This window comes from Tursiops truncatus, chromosome 14 (assembly GCF_011762595.2).
Source record: "Tursiops truncatus isolate mTurTru1 chromosome 14, mTurTru1.mat.Y, whole genome shotgun sequence".
Lineage (NCBI taxonomy): Eukaryota > Metazoa > Chordata > Mammalia > Artiodactyla > Delphinidae > Tursiops > Tursiops truncatus.
The window spans coordinates 40,936,777-40,948,036 of record NC_047047.1 but is presented as its reverse complement, the minus strand read 5'-3'; the positions used below and the strand labels follow the sequence as shown (position 1 = coordinate 40,948,036).

General features: G+C 42.9%; 1 pseudogene; it reads left to right on the top strand.

Moving 5' to 3' along the window:
* The first annotated feature begins 1,159 nt into the window (after nucleotides 1-1,159).
* Nucleotides 1,160-7,983, top strand: LOC101339131 (lethal(2) giant larvae protein homolog 1 pseudogene; annotated as a pseudogene).
* The last annotated feature ends 3,277 nt before the right edge of the window (nucleotides 7,984-11,260 follow it).

The following is an 11,260-nucleotide window of genomic DNA, read 5'->3' as shown; positions in this document are numbered from 1 at the left end:
GACCTTTCATGTGGGTCATATGCATATCTGATACATCTGAGTAATTTCAGGTGGATTCTTCTACTTGTATATAACTACTTCATTAACAGTCAAGTTATAACATGTGAGCTTACATGAAGCATTGTGCTATTAAAATAAAAATATCGCTGGATATATTTCATCTTAATGTGAGTGAAACAACTTTTCAACCACCACCAAAGGAGAGAAAAGCTAGCGTGAAACCACAGGAATATATTAGGGATGGATAAAAGTAAGGCCCTGAAAAGGGCAGAGGGAGAAATTGGAAACAAGGGATGGCACCCCTACTCCATGATAGTGTCCAGGGCTATCGTCACTTCTGCTCCGGGATGCATAACTTAAAATACTTCAGATGTGAGGGAATCAGTTATTCCTTGCATTTGTCTTGCCTAAGTTGCAAAGTGAGATTTTTTTCCATAATTTAATTCTGTAATTTGATGTCTAATCCTTTCAGTTCATGATTTTATGGATTTCAACCAAAATGAGGACTCTCTTCTTTTGTCTTCTGTCTCCAGACGACTCTAATTTTGTTACCAAGATGCAGGCCCAGGTTATGTACTGCCCTAGGTATGCCCTTCTCTCCATTTTCTCTAGGTTCTAGTGAATAATAATTTATTCTTTGGAGGTGTTTGAACCAGAACTGCATATTCTATTATATACACACTCAAGTTCACATATACAAATATATATCACATATTTCCAACATACAGTAAAATCATACATACGCCCACAAAAAAATGTTTTCCTCATAAAATTAACTTAAAGCTATTCAAAGAGTTTGGTCCACATCATCATTTCATGTGTTAAAATAAATAGGTAATTAATATCATTTCTTTCCATGATATGTCAACTATGAGCAGTATCTGGCAGATTCTGGCTAATAAACTCCAAAATAACAAATACATACTTAGCAAAAGCATGACTATATTAATTATTTAATGTAAATGAAGAATCAGCATGTTGGCCAATTTTTTTTTCTAAAATAAACTTGTTTATAAATGCTAGTAGTTGACTAATTGTTTTAAAAATGACCATTCTTTTGGAAGGCCCATGTAAAAACAAAACAAATAAAACTTCAGATTTAACCACTCTAGGCCAAAATTTGAACTTTCCTTTGAGCTGTATAGATTTACACAGGATCATGGCAGAAATGAGCATTTCCTGGGAACAATTATCCAACCAAGCCCCACTGGTTCCCTTCACCATCTCAAAATCACAGCTGGTGATTTCAAACCACAGGGAAAAGTGAGTGATGGCCTCTGGGTTGCTATTGAGAACTATTTTCAGAGTATTTGTAGGTGCCCCCTCTCTTTTCCAGAGGGCACAGTGGCTCTTGAACCAGATTTTGTGTGCGTGCGGTTCCTTCCCTGTTTGCCCTGCAGCATATCCGATTTCTCCACTCCCAGGAGCTGTCCTTAGCCACTGCGACCTCGGTTCCTGCAGGTGACAGTATGGCTTTCTGCTGATTTATTAAAAATCTCCCATTTTATGGCTCCTGTGTACTCTCTGGAGTGTGATCATGTGACCAGGATAATGACAATCTGTCTCCCTGCTAACATTTCTCTACTTTGGTTATTTGTTTGATAAAGTGAGGAGCTTCCCTTTTGTTGCCCTTCATCAGAGCTTAATGTCTTTACTTTGGGATCAATATACTTTATGAATAATTTTATTTCCTTCTATTTTTATGGTCTTTTCTCCTTATTATCATACTGAGTTTATTAGCTGGTGCTGTCAGTATCTTTACCCTGTCATATGTTCCTGAGGTACAGTAAATATCACTTGTGTTGTAATTAATATGCACACCCTCTGCAGTAATTAAAGTACAGACCCCTTCAACCAGCTGAGCTTCCTACACTAATTCCACCTTATCTTCATAATGAACTTATTGTAATCTGAAACTACTACTGAATATTGTTCAGTAAGGCTAGAAGAATGAAATCTAACGAGATGCAATAATATTTGTGCACATGTTAATATAAAAAATGAATTTAATTAGTCTAAATCTAATTAAATTTCCCATACAATTAAAAGCCTCCCCTTCCTTCCATTTTTTAAAAACTAACAAATGCCGAATTATTGCCCTTCCAGTTATTCCTATAAAGAAGCAGACTGGACAAATGCGTTCTTTCCCCATAAGATACACACAGCAAAATCTAGAAGAGCCAGAAGAAGGATAGTGACATAGTGACAAGGAAACAGCCAAATCCCTTTAAGGAACTACCATATGAAATAGACGACTTGTAAGAGTAGACAAATCAAAAGTCTGACCTTTCTAAAAAAGAGAAACTCAAGGAAAATAGCTTATCAAACCAATCTGTCAATCAAAAAAATAGGTTTTTAAAATATCCAATACCGGACTCCCCTGGTGGCACACTGGTTAGGAAATCTACCTGCCAACGCAGGGGACACAGGTTCAATCCCTGGTCCGGGAAGGTCACACATGCCACAGAGCAGTTAAGCTCGTGCGCCACAACTACTGAGCCCACGCGCCACAACTACTGGGCCCATGCGCCTAGAGCCCGTGCCCCTCAACAAGAGAAGCCACAGCAATGAGACGCCCGCGCACTGCAACTTAAAGGGGCCCCCGCTCACCGCAACTAGAGAAAGCCCGCGCACAGCAACGAAGACCCAACACAGCAAAAAAATAACTAAATTTCTAAAACAAAATTAAAATATCTAATACCAAATGTACATTGCAAGTGGCACTAAGGCACAGTCCCTGTCCCCAAGGAGCTTATATTTTAATGAAAGAAATACATATTTCAATTCAGAAAGATTTATTGGGCATCTACCAAAAATAGCACAGACAATGAATGTCATAGAATTTCTAAGCAGCATGAAAAAAGGAAAGTCTAGCACTAAGCTTGCACCTTGAGAGACGCGAGAGAGAACATTTGGGGCAGGACACTAACTGATGCTGCACATATTCGATTTTGCTGGAGAAGAAGGTCTGTGTAAGTTAGGAAAAAATAGACACAAAAGACCAAATCAAGATACATAATTGGCACAAAAGAGGAACACGGTAAGGAACTGCATGTGCGTTTAATATTATACTTATATCGTCAGGAAATCAGCAAGGAAAGTGAGTACCTAAAGTGCAGACCCACCATAGGCAGGGAGCTGGCAAAGGAGCCTGAAAACTGGGTGAAGGGTCAGGCATGATGACCACAGCTGTGCCAGGCAACGGAATTATTTCAAGGTGGAAAGAATTTACCAATAGGGCAGAGCCCTGCTTTTTAATTATTCACAGTAATGACCTGGATCTTGGAAAGAAAGGAGTTATTTCCTAGATAGTAGACTGAACTAAATTAGCAGGCAACACAGCATGGAGGACTGATAAAACACACACACACAAACACATCAATTTGAGAATTTAAAAGTGGTTTAGTGGTCAAAACACCTGTCAATTAGGACAACACATTTACTCCCACAGTTGTTTTCCTGTTTTCTTTAAAAACTACCTCTGTTTATGGGAGATTTATAAGACACGTTACCGAATGGATTACTTGGAAGGAAGTAACCAAGTGCGATGAAAACAAATAATATGTTGAGACGGACTGCTAAAGCTATGCATTACAAATCAAAGGAACTAAAATAAAGTTAGGCGTTCTCTAGAGGAGTGCTCACTATATTTTAAGGAAGATTTAAATGTACTTCAAAAGGGAAGCATGGAGAAAATGGAATGATAGTGATATCAAAAATAAATTACAAAGAAAATCTGGGCTGTTCTGCTGCTAAAAAAAAATAAAACTAAAACAGATGTTGAGATCTACCTGATAGCAAATATGCTTCTTAATGTTGATTCTGACCAGCAGAAGGGAACCTACTCGGAAAGAAACCTGATGGGAATGAGTGGAGATCCTAAAAGACAGACTTTTTAAATTCCTGATTGATAAAGTTTTGGTTAGGCTATGCCACTGAAAATCATCAAATCCAGAATGTCAGTCCATTTTTAGTGAACACAAGGCATGTGTGTACCAACAGGTATATGTGTGACTGTGTTTGTGTGTGTGTATGCACTTGTCTATATAAGAAAGCAAAAATTCAAGCTCAGAAAATGAAGTAATGTGAAAATTTCCTTTGGCATACTCTTCCAGTATATTTACTGAAAATACACTTATCTTAATTTACATTTGTTCATCTTTAAGCTTTGTGTTCCGTTCACTGTAGGACCTGAAACCTAATGCTGAAGAATGGTTTCAAAGGTCAGAAAAAGTTCTAAATATTAGCAACAGTGTCACTCATGAGCGTGTCTGCATCAGTTTTAAAAACTGTTCACATGAAGGATGCGCTTGGCTTTGGGGAAAATATTTTGTGACTCATGGTTTACTCTGTACATTCAGCATAGTTTGGGAGCAACGCTAATGTTTATGGGTTACTGCACTAACTTAGAAATTATAGTGTAATATTTGTAATGCAAAGGAACCTTTCTTGGAAAGCAGATGTACTTGTATTTGCTCAATGGTGAGATTAGTGACAAAGTCTAGGAACCCAAGAAGAAGACAGATGTCAACTCAAGGCAGTAGTTTTCCAACTGTGGTGAGTGTGTGGTGGAGTGGTCAATTTCAAACCTCCATTTGGTGATATATTCTTTTTTTTTTTTTTTTTTTTTTGCGGTACGCAGGCCTCTCACTGTTGTGGCCTCTCCCATTGTCGGGCACAGGCTCCGGACGCACAGGCTCAGCGGCCATGGCTCACGGGCCCAGCCGCTCCACGACATGTGGGATCTTCCCGGACCGGGGCACAAACCCGTGTCCCCTGCATCGGCAGGCAGACTCTCAACCACTGCGCCACCAGGGAAGCCCTGGTGATATATTCTTGATTCAATAACAGCTTTTCAGCAGGCCGTGTTCATAAGGGAAATGTCAGTAAGAAGGGTTTTGTTCTGAGCCTCATGGTGTCTTCTCTAGCCCTCCTGGTCAGTTTGTTTATGTACTGGACCATCGATCTCTTAACATTAGCCAGTTGAAACAAAGAATAAAACATGGCAACTAAATGATAAATGAGGTGGGAAACAGAACATTCTAGGATGTTTTATATAAAAGACATCCTTGAAGGAAACCATTGACGAGGAAGAGAAAGTTGAAAAACTGGGAAAACTAAGCTATAAGCTATTTTCATTCTGTGTGTGTGTGTGTGTATGTGTGTGTGTGTGTGTGTATACACACACACTGTATATATATTTGCATGTAAAATATATATTATATATTTTTAATAATTTAATACTACTGACTTCTGTAGAAAACACAAATAGCAGCATTTACATCTCTCTTATTTCCAGAATTACTGAGGGGAGTTCGATAATGTATATAAAACCTTTAATCTACTAATTGTTAGAACTGTCATGATTTTTTTCACAGTTATCACTCTCCTTTGGTAATAAAAGCCCTAACTGTATCACCAAATGTAAAAGCAACACCAAAACACCAGTTTGCCATTGTTGTTTTTCCAGCTTACTGAATGAGATTCCAAAATTAAATTTCAATGGTTTGCAAAAGTCTCTCAAATTAAGGCAGAAGTGACTGAAGACACTTTTAGCTACACCTGCTCAACCGCTAATTTAATGAGAAAATGACTTAGAAATTGCAAGTGGTAGATATAACAATATTGTTGGTATGAACTAAGAGATGTTGCAGTACAGACAGTTCGAGTAGAATCCATCTTTAATACTGTGATTCCTCCATCTTTCTTCATACCTAGCCTGTTTCAAATAAAGAATACGCCCTGGTGGCGCAGTGGTTGAGAGTCCGCCTGCCGATGCAGGGGACGCAGGTTCGTGCCCCGGTCCGGGAGGATCCCACATGCCCCGGAGCGGCTGGGCCCGTGAGCCATGGCCGCTGAGCCTGCGCGTCCGGAGCCTGTGCTCCGCAACGGGAGGGGCCACAGCAGTGGAGGCCCGCGTACCGCAAAAAAAAAAAAAAAAAGAATACGCCCAACTCCTCATTGAGTGGCCCAGCATGTTTGGATGTGAAATGGTATGGTTAAGGACTAGAAAAATTATTCTCCTGTAAATGTTCAATATTAAGACAGTTTCTGTCCACTCTTACCTGTTCAGCCCATGTCGCCAATGTCCCAGACAAGCTGTGGGCCCGCATCGTGAGCGCTAGCGAGCTGCAGAGCTCCCAGCCAGCCTCCTGCACCACGAACTGGCCCATCACTGGAATCAGAACCTAGTCCGTAGCCATCGCAGCAAGGGCTGCTGCTGACTGGCCATGAGGACAGCATCATGTGGTTCTGGGATGCCTCTGCTGCGGCGCCCCAACCATCCGGCAAGTTGAGCACTGCTGGCCTCTTCCAGACGGACAGCACGCATGCCAACAACCTGGCCTAAGCCACAGTAGACGACTGGCCGCCCTTCCTTAAGATTGGCTGCTTCTAACACTGCAGCGACGATCCTCTGCTCAGCGTGCAGAAAGAAGTTGGAGTTCTGCAAGTACACAGCCCAGCTGGTGATGGCCGGCACTGCAGGCCAGGTGCTGGTGCTGGAGCTAATCAACGTGCCTTAGAAGCAGGCAGTCAGCATGGCCAGCGTAGACCCCCTCCAGGACCACGAGGGCTTCACGTGGAAGGACCGTGGGCAGCTGATCCTGCGCCTGGGCCGCTGCCCTGGCCTCCGGCTTCCAGCCCATGTGCTGGTTCAGTGCTGTCACCCGATGCCATCCCTGCCGTCTCGCAGCACGCCGAGTTCAGCCTGTGGCTTTTGGCACAAGTCATGGCTTTGGCCTCTTTGACTACCCGTGCAAGAGCCCTGGTCTAGCCAAGTGAACCCTTCACCCCAACGACTCCCAGGCCATGGAGAGGCCGCTATCCCAGGTGAAGTTGCTTACAAAATTGCTGTGGTCTTTCGGGCGCATGCGGAAGAGCTGAGTCTCAGGCAAGAAGTAGCATGCTAATGCCAACAGCAAGTTTCAGAAAGCCGACACGCTGCTGGCGGAACAGGCCTGCCCCCAAGACCTGGGGATGATGCCACTGCAGCTCTGCATCAGTCCCGGTCAGCCAAGGACTCCCTCCCGGGCGCTGTGCACTTCTATGATACTTTGCTGGCATGTTCCTTGAGATGTAGCCACAACCAACTCGGGCTCCGTGTTTGCTACGCTCCAGCCATGCAGGCGTCAGGAAGCTGCGGGAGCCGCCGGAAGGGCTCTGAGGAGCGGCTGACGCCCCGCCGGCCTGTGTCGGCACTCCCAGCGTAGGACGCACGCAAACGCCCCTAGCCTGACCTATGAGGAGGCCTCGTGGGTTCTGGCGCAGGCGCAGGACTTGTAGGGCGGGCGCAGGACTTGTAGGGCGGGCGCCGTGCTCACCGGGTGGGCGGGGCCGTTCAAGGAGTTTACGCTGCCCAAGGAAAGCGCCGAGACAAAGTTCAGGCCGATGGCCCACGAGGGCTGTCGCGTACACGAGATGGCACTGGCTACACTTGCCAGCGTGGCCTGAGAGGACTATGCCAAGACGTGCCTGGTCTGCCTCCCCAGCCTGGGCAATGCCCATGTCTTCTCGGTGCCTGGCCTGCGACCCCAGGTGTACTACTCCTGTAGCGGGAAGGGGGACACAGCCGCGTCACCTCCTATGTCTTCAGGCGCCACAGCTAGTTTTTACCTGATTTCTCCATGGGAGCTTGAACGCTTCTCTGTAAGCGTCCAGAACGTCACAGAGCCCCTCGGCTCTCTGGACATTAGCTGGCCCCCACGATGCCACCGGTGCCAGCTGCAGGCTCCCAGAGTTGCCAAAGCTGAGACAGGCTAACGGGACCGTAGGCATCGTCTTGGCTCCACGGAGCGGCGATGGAAGCGTGTTCTCACCCATGTCCACCAACTCGACCACCAGTGACGACACTATGCTGGAACGACAGGGGACGTCACGGTGGAGGACGTGAAGGATTTCCTGGGCCCTGTAGAGGAATCTGAGAAGAATCGGAGGACGCTGGCAGAAGACAGGGCTTGAGCCTGGGCCATCCTGATCAACTGAGGAAGGCTAGAACTACCCGACCACCTCCTACCTGCCCTGCTGGCAGCTGAAACCCAGGACCCCAACCCCTTCTTGGTCTTTTACATGGACCCACACCTGCTAACCTGCTGGCTCCAGTGGGACCTGCCAACCCTGACCCCAGGTTGTGGGCCTGGACTTGGCCCAGAGCCTCTGGGGCAGATTCAGACTGACCCTTCCTACAGGTAGGTGGCTACCCTGGACCCCAGGTGCCAAGGCATCCCAAGCTACCTCCCACTCCACCCACCGTCCTTTCCCACTCCCTTTGCAGAAAGAATTTTTCTAATGTCCGTGCTGGGCTGGACAGTCTTTTTTTTTTTTTTTTTTTTTGCGTTACGCGGGCCTCTCACTATTGCGGCCTCTCCCGTTGCGGAGCACAGGCTCCGGACGCACAGGCTCAGCGGCCATGGCTCACGGGCCCAGCCGCTCCACGGCATGTGAGATCTTTCCGGGCCAGGGCACGAACCCGTGTCCCCTGCATCGGCAGGCGGACTCTCAACCACTGCGCCACCAGGGAAGCCCTGGACAGTCATTTTAAAACTGGGCTAGGGGTGGGCAGGTGGGCAGGATGGGTTTCCCTATAGATTGTACCTTGGGGTTTTTTCTGTCTTTTTTTAAATTAGCAGTTTTAATATTAAAATTACTGATTTTTAATTGTGAAAAAGAAAGCATTTAATATCTCTTAAAAGGGGAAAAAAGAGAGTATCAATAGAATGAGCCAGAACAAATATTTTAATTATAATTCTATTTTACATGATTCTCTGTACCCAGCATTGTTACCCAGAATGTTGTTGAGCAATGGGAAAGGAATCAGATACTTATTTTTAGCCAAAACATTAAGGAGTTTATGCCTGAATTTCATAAGTGATAAGGTTACCCATGTGCCTTTGAGAAAATGCTGAGAAACTTTTCTGAGCCTCAGACAGAAAATATAAGTTGTGAACTTCTTTAATGGCTGTGCCTTCCAAAGTAGAACAAAGGGAAAGAGTTATTGAGGTAACTAAAACAAAGCAAGAAATACTGCAGAAAAAGAGAAAAATATTTTTCCCCAGGTCTGAATCTAGCAGCTCAGAACACATGAAGGAGATGAATGAACTGAAAAGGTATTTGCAGCTGAAGAGATAGATGCTGAGCTATTATTTCTTGTGATGCTATGAGATATTTATAAAAAACAAAAAAACAATCTCTTGAAAATAAAATCAGCACCCAGTTTCTCAGCAGCAAAAAACCTTAAGACTCTACTAGCGACATTATACCTTAAACACCAATGCATGTTTAAATATTTTAATAATGGCTTAAATAAAATTTTGTTTTATTTATCAGCTGTGCCTATATTCACATGCTATTTTCAGAATATTTCCTTTAATAAGCTTCTTTCCCCATAAGTACAATAATAAAGGAAACTTAGAGCAAAATATTTTCTTTTCAGACTGCATCCTTATTCTAAAATGCTAATCAAATCATAACATACAAAAACCTTTAAGTTTTAAGTGTGATACTTAATTCTTAAAAAGAAAACATTAAAAGTAGGTTTTTTAGTAGTCAATTTTTTTATAATCCAAAAAGTATCATAAAGTCAACTTTGAAAGTGTGCTCTCTTACCTTTCTCGTTTACAAAAATAATAATATACATATATAAAGAGCTTGATATTTCCCTTAGTGAGCTGTAAGTTCCAGTAATCAGAGGACATTACGGGAACATCTGTTATTTCACATTTTTCACTGAATGGCTTACATGGTCACATGGTCAGAAGACAATTACCACCATACCCTCAGTCATTAGGGGCTTTGCAGTTTATACTACAGGCTTTCAGTGTTTCTACTCTCTCTTGGTATTGGTTCATACAAGTGAAAGAGGTGGATTAAACTGGTCTGGTGCACCAAGTGGTATCATACGGGCCTGAAATAATTCACATATCTCACAAAGCTCTTGGAAAGAGATTTTTTGCATGTGAAATAAAACAAAACCCATTTAGTTGTAACCCTCATGCAACATTTTGGTAAAATCAAATCCAAGATGTATTCTTTGTCATAAGTCTCTGTCTTCTATACCCTATCAAAGCAACTTGTTGACAAGTGAAAAGTAAATTATTGATGTGGTAAGTTTTTGTCTTGGGTCGCCTGGGGGGATTGCTTATGTGTATGTTTGTTTTTCTTTGTTTCACTTTGTTGTTGTTATATGATACCAAAGAGTTGATTTGATATCTTAGTTTTTGGTCATGGTAGTGACTTAATTAGATGTGTTATTTTATGTGCAGATGTTTAGCACACAATCTCATAGACAAAGCCTAAATGGAGACTCAACACATTAAAAGATACTAATTTATGAGAAATACCATACAAAACTGAGTAGAAATTGAGGAGTTCGTAAATAATCTATACTGACTTATGATTCCAAATCCATTTCTGAATTTTTTTTTCAGATTTCATGATATATTCCTTAAAAAAAGGCAAAAAGGAATGTTATGTAAGAACTTTACATTATATGTCTTAAAAACTAACATTATATTCACTGTGGTGACTTAATTTTCCACAGATAGTTACGATATTACCTCCCTCCCCTATGTTCTTCTTAAATGTGACTTTGACACTACTCCCAGCAAAAGATGAGGTCTATGTGCCCTCCCTTTAAAATGAGCTGATTTGGTGACTCTTTTGACTAACAGAGTATGGCATTTACAAAGCTATTGGCTTTTGTGGCTAGGTCATTCCAGACCGTGAAGCTTCTGCTTTGTTAACTTTGGAACTGTATACAAAGCCCAACTGCACAGAGGCCACCATGCCATGAGGAAGGCTAACCCACCCAAGAGGAGAAACCACATGGCAGCCATGAGAATACAAGAAGAGAGAGAGGTGTCTAAGCGGCCCCCGGCTGCTTGGCCTCCCATTTTTCTAACTCTAGTACTGCCTCTAGCCCCCATCTAACCTCAGCCCCAAGAAAGACCCTGAGCCTCGACCACCCAGCTTCACCCCTTCCAAATTCCAACCCACTGAAACCATGAGAGATAATAAAACAATAGTTGTTTTAAATCACAATTTGGGGTGAATTAATTTATTTATCAATCATTCATTTAGTAAATAAATATTTTTGAATGTCTGCTCTGTTCTGGGCAATATCTTGAGTACAGAATCCTGCAAAGATTTGTCCTCCTAGAAAGGAGTTTAATTAACCCCTTCATCCTCTGTGCTTCCATGGCTTTTTAGACTGGTAAAAGAGCACTTATTTCTTTTGTCCATATTGTATAAGTTGTACACATGT